The following is a 24,183-nucleotide window of genomic DNA, read 5'->3' as shown; positions in this document are numbered from 1 at the left end:
CCAGCATTTGGTATCATTTGTTCTTTTGATCTTAGCCCATCTCACTGGGATAAGAGAAGATATTAAAATGATTTTAATTTGCATTTCCCTAATTATTAAGGATGTTGAACACTTTTTAAGGTGTTTATTAGCCATTTTATTTCTACTTTTGAGAGCTCTCTGTTTAGATCTGTAGTCCATCTTTTATTGAGTTATCTGGAATATTTTAAAAACCTATGCTCTAATAAATTGGAAAACCCAAAGGAAATGGTTGAATATCTAAATTCATGGGAACCACCAAAGTTAAACCAAGAAGAGATCAACAGTTCCAAGAGCCTCATAACAAATAAGGAAATTGATACAATAATACAAAACCTCCTGACTAATGAAAGCCCAGGCACAGATGAATTCACAACAGAATTCTACCAGGCATTTAAAGAAGACCTACAGCCAATATGGCATAAATTATTTAAAAAGATAGAATCAGAGGGAGAACTCTCAAACTTGCTCTGTGAAGCCAGTATCACTCTAATATCCATCCAGGTGAAGACACAACCAAAAATAAAATCTATAGACCCATATCCTTAATGAACATAGATGCAAAAATTCTCACAACCATATTTGCAAGACACACATCAAAAAGATCATACACCATGATCAACTGTGCTTTATTCTAGAGATGTAAGGATGGGTCAATATACATAAGTCAATAAATGTAATACATCATTTGAATGAACTCAAAGACAAAAATCACTTGTTCATCTCAAAGATGCAGAAAAGGCCTTTGAGAAAAGTCCAACATGCAATTATGTTAAAAGTCTTAGAGGAAATTGTACTGGAGGGAACATACCTCAACATCCTTAAAGCTAAGTACAACAAATCACACCAACATCATTCTAAATGGAGAAAAGTATTTCCATTAAATCAGGAACCAGACAATGCTGTCCACTATCCCCACTCCTTTTAATATAGAGCTTGACATTCTTGCTAGAGCAATGAGAAAACAGGAGGAAATTAAAGGAGTACCAATTAGAAAAGAAGAGGTCAAGTTCTCCCTATTTGCAGATGATATAATATTATACATAAGAGATTCCAAAAATTCCAACAGAAATCTCCTAGAAATGATTAACACTTTCAGCAAAGTGGCAGGTTACAAAAATCAGTAGCCTTTCTACATACCAATAGCAAGCAATTGGAGAAAGAATACTTGAAAACTTTCCCATTCAAAATAGTCTCAAAAAAAAAAAAAACCTAGGAATAAACCTGACCAAAGACATTAAAGGCCTCTACAATTAAAATTTTAACTCTTTGCAGAAAGAGATTGATGAAGACGCCAGGAGATGGAGGGACCTCCATGTTCATGGACTGGAAGAATTATCATTGTGAAAATGACCATCCTACGAAAAGAAATCTCTAAGTTCAATGTAACTCCATTCAAACTCCCCAAGAGATTCTTCATTAGAAAAAAAATCTTAAAATTCCTATGGAATCAAAGAAGACCCTGGATAGTCAAAGCAATCATGAACACAAAGACCTAGAACAAAGCCGAGTTGATCATGCCTGCTTGAAGATGTGAACGCTTAGCTTTAGTTTCAGGCCCCCTCTGCTGCCTCCCTGCCCTGCTGGACTCTTACCCCCGTGGAACCTTAAGCCAAATAAACTCTCTTGCATCTGTCATGGTGTTTTATCACAACAACAGAAAAGTAGCTGAACTCACCTAGGATCCTAACATAGAATTATATGACTTTTACCACTTAATTGTCTTTCTCAACTGTTAGACACATGCCATCCTTGCTTTAAATAATGCTGATCATTGCTATACTACAATTACAGGGTCAAATGTATGAAAATTTCTTTCCTGGATACTGATTTACTTTAGTAAGTCTTATAAAGGAAGTATAAAATAAATTCTGGTATGAATTATGTTAACTAGTGCTCTTTAAAGTTTTGTTTATGTAAAAACCTTACTGAGTGATATTGATTCTCTTCTAGAAAGCAAGTGGTCTTTCCCAAAGCATTTCATCTTTTTTTTCAAATGTAGCTACTAGTCATTCTCCTTTTACAAGGACATATTGCTAAGGTAATGGGCTTTTATTGTGGACAGAGATACCTGTGGGTAATGGTTGGGACAGTGTATTTTATTTTAGCAGGCAATAAAACAGCTTTTGCTAGGGCATTCCAACCAATGCCATCCACTGTTTAATCTAACAAGCTGCTGTGTAGACATTGCTTCTAGAGGTATTTTCACTTAAATCTGACTTATAAGAACTGACTTTTTAAGGTAAAACATGGTTAGGTTACCTAAAGTATCAATATGTGAATATCCTTTTCAAGAGAGATTTGAATATTGCCAAAAGGGCATTGATTTTCTTTTATAGGTTTTGGTTTAGGTATTTATAAAACATTGTGTCCGAGGCTTGTGGTGAGATTAAAAGGACAGAAATGAATAAAAATTGAGTTTCTTTCCTTAATGAACTTACACTTTAATAACAGGAATACCATTTAAATCAGTCATTAGTTTACAATAGCAACTGATTGACATCTATCATAGTAAATTATTGTGTTTGGTCAGCAAAACAGAAATATCAAGCTTCCTAAAATATATTTTCTGTGCCATATGCTGAATTGAATCTTTAAAAACATATTTCCATCAGATATTGACATCAACCTAATGTTCTAGGTATAACAAACCATCCTCTTTTACTAAAGATATTCTGAGGTAGAGAGTTTGACTAATTTGCCTGAAATGGTATGAATAGGAGATTGATGGTCAGAAACTAGGCCTGGTTAATTACAGAGTCTGGGCATTTCATATATTTGCTATATGATCCAGAGGAAGATGGCTTCTCTCTTGGTTTGAGGCTGGGTTGGAGAAAAGGACATATCAGGGGATGACAGTCAATAATTTACCACAGGGGCTGCAGAGATGGTTCAGAGGTGAAGAGCACTTACTTTTCTTGCAGAGGAAGGACCCTGTTCTCAGCATATGGCAGCTCTCAACTGCCTTCTTCTGGCCTCCAAGAATACCACATACCTCCATACATGCTGGCATCTAGAAAACTAGAATAAATAAATGTGGTTTGGGGATGGGGGGTTGAGTTTTTAAAATACAACATTTTCCACTCAAATCCAGACCTCCAGCCCCATCCATGCCTCCCCCATCCCCTTACCAAACCCTATGCACTCTGCCATATATGCTGAATCCTATTCATTCAGCTATCTGTACCCAAATGTCCTTCAGTACAAGTGCGTCCACTGGGGTCTAATGAGCCCATCTATTGGTTGTATGTAAGTCATACTCTCCCTCATCCAGCAGCAATCAGTCTCAAATAGTTCTCAATCTAGTGCTGGCCCTCCATCTATTTCTCACCTCCCCTTTGGGTCCTTGTTTAATTGAGCTGACATGGATCCCATGCTCGCTGCCACAGTCACATGAAGAAGCCTCCATGTCTCTGCTTTCATGAACCAGCCTTAATTCTTACAATCTTACTGTACCTCCTCTTTCGCAATGGTCCCTGAGCCAGTGGTGGGTGAGGTTCCATATAGGAGTCCCATTCTACACGCTACAGTCTCTTATTCTCGGAAGCTTGGCCAGTTGTGCCCTTCTGTGTACATCACACTCTGACGTACATAGAAGCCTGACCAGTGAGAGTTGAGTGGTGTGCTAGCCCTCTCTCTACCTCTTATTCATCTAGGTTCCATGAGCCTTAGTTGTGGAGATTCGACTGCAGTTGTGTCACCTAGTGCTGGGCATCTCCCAGGTGTATGTTCTCTGTGCCTGACCAGATGAGCAACTCCGCAGTGACCGCCATCTGCTGGAAAAAGAAGCTTCTTTGATGAGTTCTGTACAACATGGTTGTACTCTAACAGTGGTCTCTTCTATATGGTACTGCGCTCCCTGCTGTTCCCTGTAGGTTCCCTAGCCCTCCCCCCGCATTCAGTCTTCTCCACTCTTTTTTCCTGTGTGGCTTCCACCCTCCCTCCCTAGTCACAGTGCCCCCATTACCCCATCCTCCTCCCAATACCTCTAGACTCAGCCATCTTCCCTCTCCTGACTTCTCACCCTCCCCCGCACCATGGTCCCTGCGTGTCCTTCCCTCCTCTCCTCCCTGCTGATTTCTCCCACTTTTCTGATCTCCCTTGGCAACATCTGTTTCCTTTCAGGTTGTTTCTTGTCCTTTGCCTACATGTATCCTTTCCTTTTCCCTGGCTCCTGGTGTTACATCAGAATTTATTGGAAAAGTGTTCTTTTTTTAAGTATATGTTTTCCAGGAACACCTGCTTAACATGAAAATTTCAAGAAGATGATAACATACGAACATAAATACACATAAGAAAACAGGGTTTGGAACTTCACAGACATCAAACATGAATGGAAGTAGAAAACAAAGAGAATTCTGCAAAACTGTCAGTAGAGAAGGGAAAGCTTTTATGTTATAAATTGTCGTTCAATGCTGTGGAACAGGTTCGAGCAATAAAGTGGTGTGGTTGATTCAGAAAGCTTACTCTTCCTTCAGAAAAATGGAGGCATCAGAGGGACAAAACCTAAAAACGACCCTCACGAGGCAAAGTCTATTGAAAATGTCCAGGGAAGAATAATGTTCAACGGCACACGGAAGAGAATAGAAAGCTCGGGGGACATTAGAAGACACGGAAGCAGAATTGATGGCGCTTCACGCAGTCACAAGAGGGTGTCAGGACAGGTGAGCTTGCCGGCAGAAAGAAACAGAACAATGACGAAGTGTTGCCGATTTCTGACACTTCGGTTGTGCCAAGCTATGGAGTGACTACACAGACATGAAAGATGAGGGCTCTCAATCTGCTGTATTTTCAAATTGGTAATGAATTGATGCATCCACACTGTAGTGAACGCAGTGCACAGTTTTGACCTGTAACTGATATGGCAGAGTTAACCTTCCTGCCTTCTACCCGGGAGGATGGAGGAGCCACTTCAGTGTTATCCATCAGAACAAGCGCTCGGTGAAGCAAAAGCAAACAACAGTGAACACTGCAGGAGCACATCTCTGCTTCTCCTAATGCTGCCTGGACCTTATTGGTGAGTGGCCTGTTTTCTTCCTTAGCATCTTCCTAGTTGAAGCCTCTCATTTCTCTTCTCTGATGTACTTCTGGAAACTACTGTGGTTCTCTTTGCAGCTTCCATTTATGTTAAGTAACCTGATGGTATTCTCCATGCTACCAAAATCTTCACAGACAATCATTTTCTATAATTTTATTAGACATTACTCTCTACTTTGACAGGAGCTATGTTTCTTGATTGACATGTTAGTGTGAAATATATTTGGCTTCTTTTTTTCACCCAGAGAAACTTGGTTGAGAAGCTTCCAAAGTAGAAAACAGGAAAGTCATTTCAGTTTGAAGAGGAAAATAAAGATATGGGTTATGGAGACCCCAGTCTATGCTGGGTATCATGATTCTGTAATACCAGTTGTTCTAACTAACAATAAGATTGATTATTGTACCCACACTTTACAAACAAGGCTATGTTTAAGGAAGTTAAATGCTTACTTGACATGCCATAATAGGCAAAATTTAATTCAGCTTATAAGGAAACAGAATGATTCTGCCTATGCAGGGCAGGTCTCCTCAGAAAATGTTGAAAAGGCCCTATAAGTTTCTCCTATCAGCTTTCAGTTACAGCCCTAACTCATGTGGGAATTGGATTTCTTCACAATCACACTGAAGAACTGCCAGCGAAAGTCACTTTAGGACAATCAGGGTCCTGAGATGTTTTGGTAATATCATTTAAATTGATCATTGTCTCTAGCTCTGGAAGATACAATGCAAGTATTCCCACTGCCTATTTTCAATGCCTCTTCAACGAACATATAAGCATTTCCAGAAGAGATTTAAAGATGATTGAGAAATATTTGCAACATGTCCCTCTGTATAATGCTGTTTCCATCTCTCACATTGACTTCTTGTCCTTTTTCAGTGTAAAGAATTAAAATGTTGTCCAGCCTCTATGGAAATCATTATTATAGTGTGAAACTAAAAGCAAAACTACCTTATGATCCTGCCATGCCACTCCTGCATAATATCCACAAGGAATTAATGTCAACATGTGCCACAGATACCTGCATACTCATGTTTTTATTACAATTCAAAATAGTGAAGTTATGCAAACCTAAATGCTCATTACAGATAAAGAAAATATGGCCAACATATACAGAAATGGATATTATTCAGCCTTAAATTAGAATGTGATTAAGCATTTGTAAGACTATGGATAAGAACTAGAGATCTACACACTAAAGGTAGTAAATCAGACTCAAAGACAAGCATTGCATTTTTCTCTCCTATGCAGAATCTAGGATTAAGAAACAAAGAACACATGAAAGTTAATTGGTAACTATCGGAGAGAGGATGTGGACCCTCAGGAGAGCCTAAGGCAGCACAAAAGAGACCAAGAGAGGAATTATACGACTGAAGTACACTGTATATAGGTATGGGAAGGCCATGATGAGACCTATTGTTTGCTATAGTTATTATATACTAATAAATTACAGACATTGATGTAGGCATTGTGGCAAGAAGGTTGAAGCCACTGACATAATGAGTTTAGAAGGCTACTCAGCCAGAGAAGCAAGGAAAAGAGTCAACAGCTCTATGAGCTGACTTTAATAACTTTTCTGATGTTTGCAGCAGTGGAAGACAAAGGTTTCTGCATTGATGAAATACTGTGGGGGGCTAGAAAACAAATTTCTAAATAAGCATTCACAAACAGAAATTACTTCTGTTATTTCATTTTCTGTTAAAGTCTTTTGCATATAATAGAAAGATGCCCATGCATTTCATGATGTATTAAGTGCGTTCATGAGAGATACAATGAAGTAAATAAACCCCTTTGATCTAAAGAAAAATTGCTGTTTTTATTTAGAGTCTATCATCTTTTCCTCTTGTTACAGTAGAGCAGAAAGCTCATAATTTACATTGGGAAAAATCATTAGAATAATAATAGGGGCTGGAGAGATAACTCAATGGTTAAGAGCACTAGCTGCTCTTGCAGAGGACCTGGGTTTGGTTCCCAGCACACACATGTCTACTAACAAGTGTCTATAACTCTAATTCTAAGGGATCAAACTCTCTTTTCTGTCCTCCTCAGGCATTGCAAGACATAGGTGCACTTACATACTTGCAGACAATACACTCATAAACATAAAATAAAAAATAATGAATAAAATACTTTTAAAAGAAGAATAATCTTGATACCTACTTTATCTCAAAGACTACCAAAGTAAGAAAACCAGGCAAGGAAGAGATTTGATAATGACTGTTAATTCAGTTAAGGAGTGCTAATTATAAATGCAAATTATTATTATGATTCTATTTCTGGGAAGATAAAACATAATATATTATCCTTTGGTTGCTTCATTCTAATTCAAGTATTGTGTCATTATACTAGCTTTATATATAGCTTCTTTAATTTTGTCCATTTACCTGACTTCAAATATTGATTAGACATTGGTTGGCTTAGGTTCAATGAGTATCCAATCAAGTTTAAATATGGACTGCTTTTGATATGCATTTTCATGAATTCTCACAAATTTTAGTTAGTCACATGTTCATAACTCCTTGTCCGGCCTGGCTATAGGTACTTCTCCTGATCACACACTGTGTTTACAAAACAACGCAGGGAAATTTAATACAAATTCAAGTAGTTGCACAAACTGGCTTACTACTGTGTAGATGGGACAAGCAGACACAGTTATTGAGGGCGACAACGACATGGCAGTTAATCAGCTGATGAGCAAAAAGCCAAAATGGCTTGAGAAAAGACTTCAAAGGGCCAACATACGATATAATGAAAATATTTTGAAAGTAAAATATATAAATGTTAAATATCAACCTTTGCCTGTATATGCAGATAAAATAAAGAATCGGGACTAGTCATCACAAGGCATCAAGGAGGAGAATGGGGAGAATGGAGTGGGGTCCATGACACATTCTAGAACAGAGCCTGCTACAGAAGAATTGCAGAGTTGTAGAAGCTTGGAGAAAAAGCAATTTCAATATGAAGGAAATTATTAAGTGGAAGACACCAGGAATATATATACATATCAAAAACTTTTGATATGCACTTGATAAAATTTCATTGAAAAGAAATATAGATTTCTATGGAAATATTAGAAATTGAGGTATGTCTTGCAGAAGATCAAGATACAAATAAGCCTGAGGCCAGACAAGAATTTCTGGGCTGCTTAGGACAGTCTGCATTTAATTCTTTATAATCCATGAGTATCTTAAAGTGCAAACTTTGAATTACTTTTCAGTGTATGAATACTTTGGTATCTCTGGAATCAAAAAGCAATATGAGTTGACTCTAAGGTAAAACCAGGGGTAAAAATGTTCCTTTAGTCAAGTCAATCTCAGGAAGTAGCCTCATATAGTTATATAATACCTGTGGATTCCCATCCTGAAATTTCACTCTCTACCCCTCCACCTTGCCTTGTCAATTCTGGCTGAAGTTTTGATGACAGGATCAGCTAACATAGAATCTCCTTTCCCCTTTTCCAAAGTAGTTATGTGGTAGTAAAATTTCAAGTCCCATGTTGTCTATAAGAAAAAAGTGTGATACAGCCTGTTCCAACCACTAAAATTGTGAAAACATCAGTGTCTTAGCATTACAGAGGGAATAAATAAAAAGAGAGATACACAAAATGGAAAATTTTCTTTACATGTTCAATTTTGAAACAACTGAACATAGGCACAGTGGGAGATGCAATAAAAATACATAAGCTGCTTTGAGTCTTGATAGATTAAATTTTCAATGAACTGTCAATTGGACATGGTTAGGTTATTGTCTATAAACTCTCTATTGTATTTTTTTCCTTGTTGACAGTTTTGTGACTCTTTATTTGAATTTTCCATTTTAATTTTTGGGCAGTGTACTAAAAAGAAAAACACTGAAAAAAAATCAATAGAATTCAGCTTTATTTGTCAACCAGCCAAACTAATTCTGAGAATTTAGAACAAACACCCAAACTCTATGGTATTGTCTCGGACTGGAGAGATGGGGGAGTGATTAAGAGCACTGGCTGCTCTTGAAGAGGACTCGGGTTCAGTTCCCAGCACTCACATAGTAACTGACAACTATCCGTAACTCCAGTTCTAGGGGAACTGATGCCCTCTTCTGAAACCTTCAGGCATTGCATGACACAGTTGCACCTACCTACATGCACACATTACACTCACACAAATAAAAAAATAATAATAAATAAAAGACATTAAAAAATTATTTATTATTTTTATTTTATGTGCATGAGTCTATTGCCTGCATGTAAGTGCACCCATGTCGTGCAATGCCCGTGGAGGTCAGAAGAGGCTGTTGGAACCCCTGGGACTGGAGTTAAGGACAGTTGTTGCTGCCATGTGGGTGCTGGGATTCGAACCCAGGTCTTCTGCAAGAACAACCAGTGTTCTTAACTTCTGAGCCATCTCTCCAGCCCCTAAATAAAATATTTAAAAATATTTCTCCTCTCCTATAGAGACAAAGAGAATGAGACAAAAGAATTGTGCATGGTTGTGTAGTGGAATGTTAACCTGCTCCTTGCTTAGTTAAACACTGAAACTCCTACAAGTGGTGCTATCCTTACACTGAGGCAGCAACTGGCACTACTGATACACAGAGGCATCTACAGGCTCCACTCCAAAACAAAGTCTTAAATGATTCTGCACTTGTTACAACATTCTCCAAGTCAGGATGTTAAATAAGTGCTGCATGTTCACTACCCATAATCCTTACCTGGCTCATAGGGGCATCCTGCCTTGGCCTTTCTCTCTGGTACACAGTAAGAGCATCCTTTTTTCTCTACTCCAACCCTGGAGTTTAGGAAGACTGACCTATTTTCTTGAGTCAACATTGTCTACACATATCTACTACGGTACTTACTTCCTCCCCAGTATTTTCTTTGCCTCCTCTCAATTTGAGGACAACTGTACTTCTTCCTTCCAGGAAGAACATCTTTGTAAATTGTCATATAAATGTCCTTTTAAAATTTCAATTGTCACCTAATAACTGTACCTATTTCTGGCATAGAATGTGATGCATATGTAAAATGTTTAATGATCAAATCAGAGTAACTAATATTTCCATATTCTTAAATATTTATAATTTCTTTGTTGAGGGAACCTTCAAATTCCTCTCCTCTAGTGCTTTATAAAACATATAATAGGATTCTGTTAACCATAGTCACCCCATTATGATATATAACGTACTCCTACTTTGATCCTTATTCCTGTGCTTTGGAATCTGTTATCCAGCCTCCTTCCATTCTGCCTCTCCTTACCCTTCAAAGCCTTTAATAACCAATAGTCTTTTTTGCTGCTTCTAGAAAACCATAAATTTATTGTCCATTAGGAGTTGGAGCATATGAAATTTATGTTCCCATGCCTAACTTAATTCACTTAGCATAATGTTCTCCTGAAACACCACTACACCTTTTATAGGGTGAGTACACAGTGTTAAATGAAAGGTTACTTATCACATAAAAACTTGTTTCATCAAAGATTAACAGTGAGTGGAGACAGGGGTGTCAACCATTCTACCATCATCAAAGGTCCAGAAACTTCAGCACTTTTTATCTATTTAGGTGAGTATTGCTGAGTGATAAGCAGAAGGGGAAATCACACAGCTGTGAAAATCTGAGAAAGTGAGATGGCACCTATATCACCATTGATACAAGCTTTCCTATGAAAAGATCACTAATAAATGATTTAAAGTCTCAAAATTTGTCATTCAGGATGGTTCGTAAAGCAATTTTGGTAGAATGTTTTAAAATTACAAGGTGAACTCCATGATCAACATCTCCAGGAACATTTTTTATAATTGTATGGCTCCCTGAAAGGTTGGCATAGACTACCGTTTTCAGATCTTGGAAACATGTGAAGGATCATGAGACAATTACCTTCCCCTCTGTTCAATGGAATGAACATATCTGAGATTCTATTTCCTTTCACCATAGTTTCTTGAAACCTAATAAACTGAGACAGATTCTAAACATGCATTAGTGGAAGTGATGTTTCCATCTGATCTGCCCTGAAACGATCAACAATATCTAGCACCTGTTATTGAGGTGGTTTTAAGATGTCCTAATGACCACAACATCCTCTTTGTGCTCTGTACATTTGCATGGGTTACAGGTGACGGGGCCAAGGAGATTCAGACATAGGCATGGTTAAGGCGAACCTGCATTTCTCCCAATAAACTTCCTTTCTTACAAAGTAAGATCTGTTTCAGGAATGAAAAATGACTCTAGGATACATATATTTCATATTTCTTAATGAAACCTACACAATATTTATCAAAGAAATCAAGGGAAACCTAAAGAAGGGGAGAGACAAACAGTGACCACCAACTGGAAGAACAACATTGCAGTTATTCATTCTCTTGAAACAGACATGCTACTTTCACAAAATTTATATCAAAATCTCATCATTTTTGAGAACAGACACGATTATTCTAAAATTTATATGAAAAGAAAAAAGATCTAAGATACTAAAACAATTTTAAAATTGAAGGATAAAGTGGGAGGAAGTCAGACTACCTAATTTCAAGAATTGTAACATTGATACATTTGACAAGACAGGAGAAATAATGCAGGGATGAGCACATAAAAAAAAAACATTGTACCAACAAAGGACCCAGAAATGGACTTCTTAATCATGAATTTCAAAAGAGGTCCCCAGATCAGTCAGATCATGAGGCGCACTGAGGAAAGCCAGGAATGGAACAGCCACAGTGACTGAAAATGAGAAGAATTGAAAGACTGTCAGAGGTTTGGCAGGCCTTCTTTCCTAGTTCTTTCTATTAAACTTTTTGTGCATAAGCTAATTTGAAATGGTTTTGTTAGTGTTGTCCAGGACAGAGCTACTCATTTATACACAGATAAATATAAAAAAATAGTAACAGTTGAGAAAACTGTACACATCAGGCTAATAATGCACAGAAATTTGTTCTTTCCACGTAAAGACTTCATGTAGTTGAGCCAACAATAATTAAGCAACATTAACCAAAGAAATATCCAGAGCAAAGTATGCGACTTTGGAATTTGGGATAAAATTTAGAACTCTGAGAGGACATATATGAAGCAATCAAACCCCAGGCTTTATGGACATGAGCAACAGTAGAAGGTGGTGGTGCCTGACACACTGGATGGGAAAGCACAGTAATTAATGATGAAACAAGACACTCAGAATGAGAGTCAGTGACGATCAAGCAGATCTGATAATTTCCTGGTATCATTTGTCTTAGAGGACAATAGATGCAGATATTAAAATGTCATATTTCAAATTTCACAAATTATACAAATGGAGAATTCGCTTTGTCATTTGAAGTAGTGCAAACTTGGAAAGAAACACTGAAGATTTTTAAATTATTATTATTTTTTTTTTCAATTTTTAAAAATGATTTATTTAATAACAACATACTTAGAAGAAGCATATCATTACAACACAATTGACATATTCAATAACGGTTTCCTGAGGTAGGATGCATCTCTTTCAAAATTGGCTGTAAATTTTTAGGTTCACAGTTGAATTATTACAGTTATACAATATTGTACTCATTATAAACCCTATAAGACATAAATTAAATGATGTTTTAACCTTTAAAAAGATCTCCATTTCATTATTAAAATACACAGTTTCATACAGAAAAATTCTTTTTCAATGCAATTGACATTGGATGTTTGCACATGCATTTCTAATCTCTAAATATCTGATTATTACTAATAAATTATTTTTATTGAGCTTTTAAAATTTTCATACAACAGTTCCTAATCAAATTTAGTTACCCTCTCCCATCCATGTCCCTCTAACCCCCCATTGGAGCTCGTGTATTCCACCATACACGTTAAGTCCTATCCAGTCAAGCATTTGTACCCAGATGTTCTTCAGTGTAAATTTGTTAACCTGAGTCTAGTCAGCCCATCTATAGATCCTATGTAATTCATACTCTCTCTCATCCATCATCAATCAGTCTCCAATAGTTCTCAGTCTAAAGCTGACCTACAACTCATTTCTCTCCTCCCATTTGGGCCTTTGTTTAATTGAGTTAACCTGGGTCCTTTGCTAGATGCCACCATTGCCACAAGTTCACATGTGTAAGCTTCCAGTGGCCTGAAGGTTCCAGAGATTCCATGGAACCTCTGCTTCCCTGTGTTCATTAACCAGCTCTGACTTACGATCTGCCTTGGGTGGGTGAGGTTGAATATAGGAGTCCCATCCAAGGATACACACTCTGCAGTCTCTTATTCTTTAAAACTTGGCCAGTTGTGGCCTTCTGTGTGCATCACACTCTGTTGTGTAAGGAACCTTTATTGGTGAGAGTTGAGGATGCATTAATTTTTTCTTTACCACTTGTTCCACTATGTTCCATGAGTCTTAGGTATAGAGATTCAAGTATAGATGTGTCACATAGTACTTGGCATCTCTTGGACATGTATTCTCTGTATCTGATTAGTTGTGGAATTCTGCAATAGCCTCCATGTGTTGCAAAAAGCTTCTTAGATGAGTCACGTATGGTATGCTTGTTAAACATAGGAATTCATATTTAGCATATGGTAAGAAATTTTATTTGTCTAAAGATATGAAATGGATAAGTTTTCTCTTGGATCTATGTCCTCTCCTGCCATGTGTATTTGGCTGAGTTTAGAGTGCCACCCGTGAGTTCACTCCCACTGAGAGCCCCCCCACCCCAGATAACAGTGCGGCTACTGTACTGATAGAGGTAGTTTGCTGTGCCATTTGTTATGGTTATTAGGGTTAAGTGCTAGACTGGACCATAATTGTTTTTCTCCCTTGACAAATAGAATATTACCTAGCTAAACTTGGAGAAGAAGGCCTCCAGGTCAGTTCCTGCTCCATTGCTCCAAGTCCTGTAACCGAAGCATGTCTGGTCTTCAGCAGTAGGGTCTTATCTACTAGTTCTGGGAGATAACCAAGTGGTCTGGCAATAGCCTGTGTTATTAACTTCAGTTAGTCACTTTTGAATTGTTTAAGTAATTTTCTCAATGCCAAATTTTTAAATTTCAATTATTAATCCATGAAAGTATTGATGTGTCCTCAGAGATGAGTCATTGAGATGAGCAGATTAAATGTATAGTAAATGGCTTATATATTTTAAATACTACACAAAGTTGCATGACTTTTATTTATAGATTTCACTCCCTGTGAAAATGAGGACTAATGTGTAAGAAATTCCATTAGACAGACTGCTTCTTCCTCATTGGCTTACAAAGCATAGCTTCTCAGACTTATTTAGTTTATTGTTTAGAGATAATCTTTGCTAAAATATATTAGAATAGAAAAATAGTTATACTCCTTAAATAGCACTTACTCAACTTGGCTAGGAAAACATGTACAGTTCAAGAGTTTGCAATATGGAATCCAAATGAACTGACTCTTTAAATTGCATAATTGTTTCAGAGACATGATACATCTTCAAGTAGTCTGTTCAACGGCATTAAACAGATAAAAGCAACTGATTTCAAAATACCTAATTAGATTATGAGTATCTATTTGTTTAACTCTCCTACCATGAATCCCAAGGCTGTGACAGGACTGGAATCAAGGTTTCCAGTTGTTATGATTCACTACCGGGAGTCTGCATGCAATATTTACCAAACAAAATGAAATGAAAAATGGTAACATATTCAAGGTTTCTGTCTTTTATTCCTTAAAACTCATCAGTATGCAAACCCCTGGGGCCTATGCTTTCTTCTGTGTGCACTGTGCCTTTGCGTAGGCAAAGACCACAGTTCTGAGTTATGTAAAAGACACCTGTCGTCATCCATCACTGTCCACTTCCTCTACCTAAAAGGACACAACCTACTAGATTGTTAGTACATAGATGGGGTAAACAAGAGCAGAAATCTCATAGAACAAGATAATATGTTTATGTGATATATATTAATATACAGCATGGTGTTAGGCAAAATTAAATAGAAAAACATGTAATAAATATTTTATTTTTCAGACAAAATGATAAACCTTGGAAGACACACTATTCTGATTAAAACAGTTTTGAGAGTTAGAATTTAAAAAAAAAATTTAAAATAAAATTCTAAGCATTTTAAAATAAAATTCTCAACTACAGTGGCTTTCAGTCTCTCCACATTGACCCTTTGACAATTAACTAAAACAAGTCATCCAAGTTCTGATTAGATCATGTTTCAACTCATCTAGGACCCGAAAGCTCGGCACATTAATGCATCTACTAGTTTAGTTTGCTCTTGCAGTGCTGATCATCTGTGATGTGAACAATAACCTGATTTACTGACTTATTCACATGTGATGTTAATAGTTTGTAGATCCTTAATCAACTGTATGGAATAAATGAGCAACTGAATAAACGAAATAACATATAAATATATGATAGACAGATAGAGGGACAGATGAATGAGTGGAGGAATGGGCTGTTGATTTGCTTTGTTTTGGACAAATTAAACCTTCTCTTATCATAAGTTAAAAAAAACAAAACATTAAAAATGCTCAGCATGCTAATTTTATATTTCCTCATTTAGTCTTCAAATTCAGTAAACCAGGCACATCTTCTTTCTCCTTAAAATGTATCTAAAAGGGAATTTGGGGTGAAACAACATTTTTTTTTTTAATTCAAGAAATATTGAGCAGCCTACAAAGCCTCTACAAAGAAAGAAGAGATCAATTGATGCTATTATCAGTGCACTTAAGCATAGCTTCTAAAAATGAGACATGATGAAAAGGAGTTTAAAAGCTGTTCTCTTAACACCATTCTAAAATAGTTGATGTTATTTCATTTTTTTTCTCCTCTGAGCTTTCAAAATACTCATGCTGAGATACTAAGATTGTATTTAGTTCGTGAAATTAGTGACATAAAGCTGCTGAAGCCACCCCTATTATCTAGCACAAAGACGCCAAAGCAGAATTGAAATCCCATTATATATATTGCATTAAATTGGTTCCCAGCAGGGCATCTTAATTAAGATGTGCTTATTACCTGGGTCCAGATTAAGTGGCATGGACTGTATCTTAGTCTTTATAGTCAGACAGAAAGCGGGGTTGTCTCAGGTCCTGATTTGCTAATGAAGGCTAATGGCCCATTTGCCTTCATGGTACAATGGTGGTAGGGGACTTTTTAATACTCTACCAGACACTGTTTTAATTTAATGCTAAGAATTCACATAACCCTATTGCCCTTTCTTAAGTAAATACTTGTAAGATTTTAAACATTACTCTCCTAAAGAGAAATTTGCATCAGGCCCTTGATTTGTACTATGGCGATAATGAGGTTCTAGTGAGCCCAGCAAAACTAACATTGTTCTCTTGATGGACTCAAGTCTTTTCTATTGTTTCACTTCTCAAACACCCATGTTGTTTCCCTCTATATGTCCCATGACAGTCTTTATCTTCTATCTAGAATCCCCTCTAGTGTTAGAGCAGGAATCAGAGTTCAATCCCTAAAAACCAAGATGGCAGAGATGTTGAGTTGTGAAATTCTGAGATCCTTCCTTCCTTCCTTCCTTCCTTCCTTCCTTCCTTCCTTCCTTCCTTTTCTTTCTTAATAAGGTCTCTCTGTAGCCTCAGGTGGCTTGAAACTAACTATATAGCCCAGCTGGCCTCTATCTCACAGAGATCTGATTTCTTCTGTCTTCTTGGTGCTGGGATTAAAGGCATGAGCCACCATGCCCAGCTCTGAGAATTTCTTAATGTTATTTTTAGTATCTAGAGGGTAAAGAGTTCCCATTTTTGCTATCATTCACTCATTATAAAACAATATCCTCTCCTTTTCATTTTGCTAGAGTCTTATCTTTCTTATCTAACAAGCATCAAATGGAAAGCATAGATGAACTATCTTAGTCGATTAGAAAGCATAGGAAAATTACCAAGCAACGTAGCAGGATGCTCTCTCTTCTAGATAGACACGTGCCGGAGCATCCTCAGTGATGTGTTCAGTGCATAAACTCTTACTGAGCCCTGAGTCTCCTGGATCTTTCACTCTTGGGTGCTTAGGAATACCTTATCTGACATAAACATTCAGTTGGAAAGCAATGAGCCTATGAAGCAGTTCATCAAACACCTTGAAAATCAGCATTGCTGAAAAAGTCGACACAGTTGCATAAATATTTGATGAAGTGGACTCAGTTATTGGTGCTGTAATAATTACATAAATTGTAATGGTGATTCTCACTATCACTGATACCTTCCGAGGCAATGCACTGAGTACTTAATTCACAGAGAATAATAACAATATGAACACAGTATTGACACTTGGTAAGCCAGTATTTCCCAAGTTGGACTCAATTGGCAATCAGGACAGCAAGGAACCTTAGCAAACACATATTTTTTTGGCTGTCATTCAGTTACTGGAGTGTCATAGAATATTTGGCATTTAATGCTATGCAAAGTGTTGTTCCCATTTGATTGTTGTATACTATATAAGCCTTGGAGCATGACATGAAGTAATTTAACAACTGGAATAACAGGCATTTGGGACAAAACTAATTTCATAGGCAGGCTGATCACAGACACTCAAGTTGTTCATTAAAATGTTACCTTGTCATATAATACAAAGTTGAAGATCAAGTAATGGATGGGGAAAAGCTACTAGGAGGAAAATGTCCTTCAGTTCTGAGAGCACCGAGTCCATTTTTCATGATAATGTCATCTTAGCTGTAAATGGCAAGATGTGCTTTGATATTTATTCCTGCATCTCTCCCCAGTGTTCAAGAACCCAGCAACTGGGCTATCAAGTTTGTGCTTTAACAAGCTCTGCTTCATGGTCGGTGTCACAGTACAGTTCTTCCCCTCTGACTGGTAACTAATAATGCAACAGGCTAAAATATTCTCTACAGGGTATCAATTCACATTAAATTAAAGACACGGAAAATCACAAAGAAGGCAGACTAGGAGCCACTTCTGATGATGGAAGTCTCTCTTCCTTCCACAGATAATGTATACTTGAATACCAGCCTCTTTACCTTTCGTGTACTGCCTGGAGTGTCTGCTGGGAAGAGAGGACTCTTATTTGTTGCTGTTTTCTGGCTTCTCCAGGTCTGCGGTTTGCTCTTCAGCATTAGGGATGTGCCTTCCTCGCAGCCTCTCAGTCAGTAACAGTTCACTGTGGACATGTTGTAAGCAATGGAATCCTTCATCTTCTGTGCAGAGTTGAGCAGCAGACCAAGTATAAGGAAAATTCACATTTCCCTCTACTGCCAATTTTTTCTTCCTTTTTTTTCTACAAACACCTGCTTATATTTTAGAATTTGATGAACCCTCAGAGAGTAAAATTTGGAAGTCTAGCTTCCAAAAGTATATCTAGACAGACTTTCTTCCCCATACTCTAAGTAACAACCCAATTCCTGCCATAATCATCTTTGACCTAGAGAATACATTGAACATTTCTCTTGATTGTTGTATTTGTTCTATTGTAATCTTATTGTCAATAATCATCACCCAAGAGTGAATATGATCTTTGAAAGAAAATAAAAATACATTCAACCTATGATCAGATGTAGAATAAAATAAATACACATTTAAAACATTTCAAAATGTATGACATATAACACACAAACATATATCTTTCCATTTCAGTGCAATAAATAAAGAGATAAGGACCAGAGAGGATTTGCTAGGATATATTCATTTTCATAATTCCTAGTAACTAGATTAATTCTCAGAATGCTGAAGAACTCATTATATATTTGCTGAATTATTAATTACAGGGTACTCAACATCTCTTTGATATCTATTTCATAGAAAGTTTTATTATTACCTTTAGGATTAGATCATTTCTTATATCTCACTAACACTTCTCAACAATGTGAGATTAAATTACTTCCAAAAATAAAGCATAAAAAAACAAAGTCAAAACATGGGAGATTTCTCTTCAAGACATTTTGTTATAAGTTTTTTTAACGTATGCCAAACAGAGACACAGGTCCCTACAAAACAGAGTAATGTATGTACAGCAGGTGAATCACCCAAACTACTTTAAACTTATATATGCAGGCAGTTGAGGAAGACATTGTTTAAAGAGAAGCCTATACCTAATGAGTATTTACTTTTTGTTTACAACTTCTAACTATCCCATAGTTTTAAAAAACCCTCTATAATGTTGTTGCTTAGAGCCACATTTTCTGTGTTTGACTTCTGTCTGCAGAAACAGTTACACTTGGAATAATGCACTATGTACTTCAATTGTTTTTTCTTTGACATACAAAGCCCAGATAAAGGTCTGAAATGGTAGCCAATAAGAGCTTTCTTCCTCTAATAAAAAAAATTGTCTCTCTCAAACTCAGTTAGAGAAAGGAGATTCTTCCTTTCATTCCAAATAGAATGTTAGTGTCCTACTGTCCAAATTGTGTCTTCCTTTAGCAGACACACTGAGTATAAATCAGTAAAGAGAGAAGAGGCATTGGGCAGAATTCTGAATAATTTTCCCCAGTTCTAATGAGGATATTTGAAGAGCTCTTTTCCTGAATTAGATTATTCACAGATAAGACTTGACCATGACTTAACCAGAATGTTAAAATATAATTTCTCAGACTGAGGTACATCATACCATCTTCTTGCTGTGATCCTTGAAGAAAACTTCCTTTTAAAGGGAAAACAGCTACCTGATATTTACGTGCCTTTCTTCAGCAGCATTTAGTTCATTTAATCACTTGGCCTTTACTGGTTGTATTGATAGCACGTATGTTCTTCCAATTGTATACTCCATTTCCTATGTGCAAGGTTTTTTAAATAACTCTTTTCTGTGGCCCATTAATTCCACTTTTGACACTTTAAAATAAGATAAAATTCAAGACCTTAGTTGCTCCTGCCTAGTCATAGAGTCTTGGAGATGACTGATAGAACAGTGCTGTTCATTTATGCCCAGCAGAAATTAGGTTTGTGCTCCAAACATCAAAAAACTGAAAGGGAGAAAGGTCTTTGTGATTCATGGGGCAGGACGGTAGATGTTTGGATGAGTGTTTGATGGAGTAAAATATGTACGCAGGAGGAACAGGGTGGAATCGTAAAATCGTTTAAGGACTAACAGTCTTCAAGAATGTCAGACATTTTAAGTCATTGTGAATAAAATTTATTGTTAATATAGCAGTTTTGTTAATAAAAGAGTGTTATCTTTTTGTAACTCAGAAAATTAATAAAATTTAATTTAATAGGAGAGCCATATCTGGGTAGCACTAAGCTTTTTCTTATGCTGCTAGTGTTTCCTATTAGTTTTTTAGGAGGAAAAAAAGCATGACAATCTCATTTGACAGATGCACTAACAGAGATGGATGTGACATTACATTTTGGTTTTGTTGTAGTTGCTGTTTTGGATGAGTACCGATGCACCTCTATGTGACTGATATCCTAAGCTTTTACTATTCAGTGATTCCATAGATTTCATGGTATGATAGATCCAATTTTATATAATACTTTCAGGTGGTTTGTCTTAGTCTTTTCACAGTGAACACACTGCACACAAATGCTAGTTGAAACATGGTACTCTTTACAATGGGGTAAGACTACAGTCTTAAAGTATGAAAAAGAGTGGAATCCACAGGCCTAAGGGTGGGTCAGTGTATAGTACAGAATAAGTTTCCTAGAAGGAGAGAGACTCTGTGATACAGAATGCTCCCTGGAAAATACATTCAGGGATAAAAGAAAGAGGCAGATTTGGTAAAGAAAACAGCTGACAGAAAGTCGCATTGTAACCAAGGCCTCAGAAAATCCCGCAGGGCACTCTGAAGATGAACCAGATTGTTAGAGATGTCCCAATATGGATGAGTGATTGTGAACCTTTTCATGTCTTTGTTGGTTAGCATCTTTATCTGAGACAGTGACTTATAATGGACACATTCTTGAACTGGTAAAAACCAATATTGCCAGAGAAGTGAAATGGAGGCCTACATCCCCAAAGACAATCTAGACAGAACACTCTTCCTTGTCTAGAGAAACAGAAGAGCATGATGACAGAATATTTGTAGAACATTGGCTACTAAATGTAGAGATATGGCCTTATTGTCCCAATATATTAAATACTTCCTCATCATTTTATTTTTTAATTTATGTATACATATATGTATCATTGTGTTTGTGTGTATGCTATGTGTGGGGGCCACAGATGTGTGGGTGACTGGAGATGTCAGAAGAGGGCATTGAGTCCCTTTTAACTGTAGTTGCAGTTGCAGTTGTAGGCCACCAGATGTGGGTGCCAGAACTGAGCTCAGGTTCCCAGGTGGAAGAGCGAATTCACTTAACAGCTGAGCCATCACCCCGGCCTCCTCTCACTCATTGCTTTAACTGGAACGAAAACTGATATGCAAAACTTAAGCATATAGTGCTTGGGGGATGGCTCAGTTAGTAGAGTGCTTTCTGAGTATTAGGTTCTAAGCTCAGATCCCTGGCATTCACATGAAAAGCCAGCCATTGTAGTGCCCATCTCAGAACTGGAGAGGCTGAAACAGGCAGATCTCTGGGGCTAGCTTGTTAACAAGACTAGTCAAATTAGTCAGCTTCAGTTTCAGGGAAAGACAGTATCTCAGAAATGAATGTGGAAAATAATTGAGGAACATACCCAGCATTGACCACTGGGCACAGCAATCATACATACAGCTACAAATTACAGAGATGTGTGGAGCATTACCTAGTATTTCAATGCATATATACGTTGTATAAAGTTTAAATATCAATAATCATGCCTATCTCCTCAGATGTTTTCATTTGCTTGTGAAATTTCCAAATCTTTCTTTCTACCTTTACTAAAATGTGCTTATTGTACTTTACTAAATTGTGCTTATTCATAGGAACTCTATTATGCAATAGACTGTAAGGACTTACGTCACTTAAAGCTGTGTCCCATTCAACAAATGTCTCATCTCAAACTTGTGAATGAGTAATGATGCCAGAAAGAGATCCAGCAGCCAGAGAAGAGCCAGGATCTGGAATGATAGAGACAGTACTGATGGAATCTTTATCAAGATGATAGGTAAATTGAATGACACAAAGATTTGGGATAGAACAACAATAACAACAACAAACACAAAAGAAAACAAAACACTCTGATGAGCAGGGCATGGTTAATCACAGCACTTTGAAGGCAGAGACAAGGAAATGGAGGCCAGCCTGGTCTACACCACAGTGAGTTCCAGGCCAGCTGGAGCTGATTCCTGGGCTCATTGGCCAACCAGCTTAGCTAATCAGTGAGCTCCATGTTCACAGGGAGACCCTGTCTCAATAAATAAATAAATAAATAAATAAATAAATAAATAAATAAATAAAAACTCAATAACTCAATGCACCATTCTTGAAACAATGTCAACTGATTATGGCTCATACACAATTTCTTATACTATTATGTATTTTTTATCTTGGAGCCACAAATACTTAAATGTAAAAATAAGTGCATAAAGCAAAATTTTGACCAACAAAGCACAAAATTTTCTAGATCTATTCACAAGCATTTAAAAGATTCTTATGACTAGCACTATTAACATTTAGGACTAGATCATTTTGTATTGTGAGACCTGTTCTATGCAGGGTTGGGTGTTAACAGCATCTCTGGCTTCTAACTCAGAGACAGCTGTAGAAACAAGCCACCTCCAAAAGTCATGGCAACCAAAAATACCTATATATTTCATCCACAGTGAGCCAAAATGTCTCCATACTGTCTAAATACTCCTGTGTTCTTTACAGTATTTCTTTGTATGTAAGTACTTGAGAGCTATAACCAGGAAAATCCCACACAAACAGCTCATGCTGGGCACACTAATTGGGCTCCACTGTGTGTTACTATATGTACTTAAATACTATGTGGTAGGATTTCCTAGCACGTAAAATAAGCTTCTAGTTTCTTCAAGACAATACTGTGGTGATAGACTGCAACAAAAATGTGACTTCAATGTGTTTCTAGTAAATCTGGTAAAGGTGTTTCACTAAAAGTTGACCATATGTGAAATGGATTATACTAATTTTCACTGTCAATAAGACCGTGAAATTCATCTAAGTAAAGTGGAATTATATTTTAAAGTCTTAAGACAGAACAGTTTCCACAAAGGTAGTTTTACATTCAAAATCCAAACACTTGAATAAAATTAAAAGTCTAGTGATTTATAATTACATTTTCAGTCAAGATCTCTAAAAAAATAGTTGCATGTTTATCCAGTCCAGTCATTTGTTTCAGTAAATTAAAAGGGTTGAAGAGAAAATGATTTACTCTCAAGGGCACAAAGCTAGCATTATGCTCTCTATGTGTAGACATCCTAAATACAGTAACGCAAGGTAATTTAAAATTTACTAATGAAATAAAACTGGGTTAAGTATTGTTCCATCTGCTGAAAATTCATTGATGACTAAACACATTCATACGTGGATTCCACTGTGTGCTAGGAACATGGCTAAGTGTTGATGGACAAAGTTCAATAAAGCCTCCTCAACAAGATAGGACTTGATGTGCATGAGTAAATCACTGATTTTTGTGCATTATGATATGAACAAGCAATCATAATTTTCCTGATAATTGTTATTAATCACTGCATCTGAAAGCAGACTTTATTGTTTCACAAGGTTATGAGGAGTGGGGTGAAAAATAGCCTAAAAACCAACTCATATTTGCATGCTATTTTTCTCCTCTAGTACATAGGAGACTAAATCTTCCATTGACTTCCAAAGGGCGTAGTAGTGAGTAGCCAACAACAACAACCAAAAACTTCTGTTGCTGCTGACATCCCACCGCGTTCCAGCCCCTTACTTACAAACTAATGAAGGAAAGAAATGCCTAGGGCACTAAAATTCTGAAAACTTTCTCTCAGAGCATCTTTACTTTTTTGAAAACTAAATTTTAATTTTTAAAAGAATTTTGTACAAGTACTGTATCTAAATCTTTTCCACCCCTCCCTCCCTGTGCTCCTGTTCTTCTCACATGACCCTACTCCCTTTCAATTTCCTGAGCTCTTTATTATTGTTACGTGTGTGTGTGTAGATATATCCACTAAACCCATTTAAGTGGTGCTAGAATATATATGTGTTTAAGGCTGACCACTGGAACTGGGTAACCTATCAAGAAATTTGTCCCTGCGGAAAACAGATTCTCTCTCTCTCTCTCTCTCTCTCTCTCTCTCTCTCTCTCTCTCTCAGAAACCATTAATTTTTGTAGGGGTTGCATTTAAGATCTGGAGCCCGGCAGTGTGAGTTCCACAGTCCCTTATTCTCTGCATT

Source organism: Nannospalax galili, unplaced genomic scaffold, assembly GCF_000622305.1.
Source record: "Nannospalax galili isolate Female #2095 unplaced genomic scaffold, S.galili_v1.0 scaffold716, whole genome shotgun sequence".
In the NCBI taxonomy this organism is placed as follows: domain Eukaryota; kingdom Metazoa; phylum Chordata; class Mammalia; order Rodentia; family Spalacidae; genus Nannospalax; species Nannospalax galili.
This window is presented reverse-complemented; position numbering follows the sequence as displayed.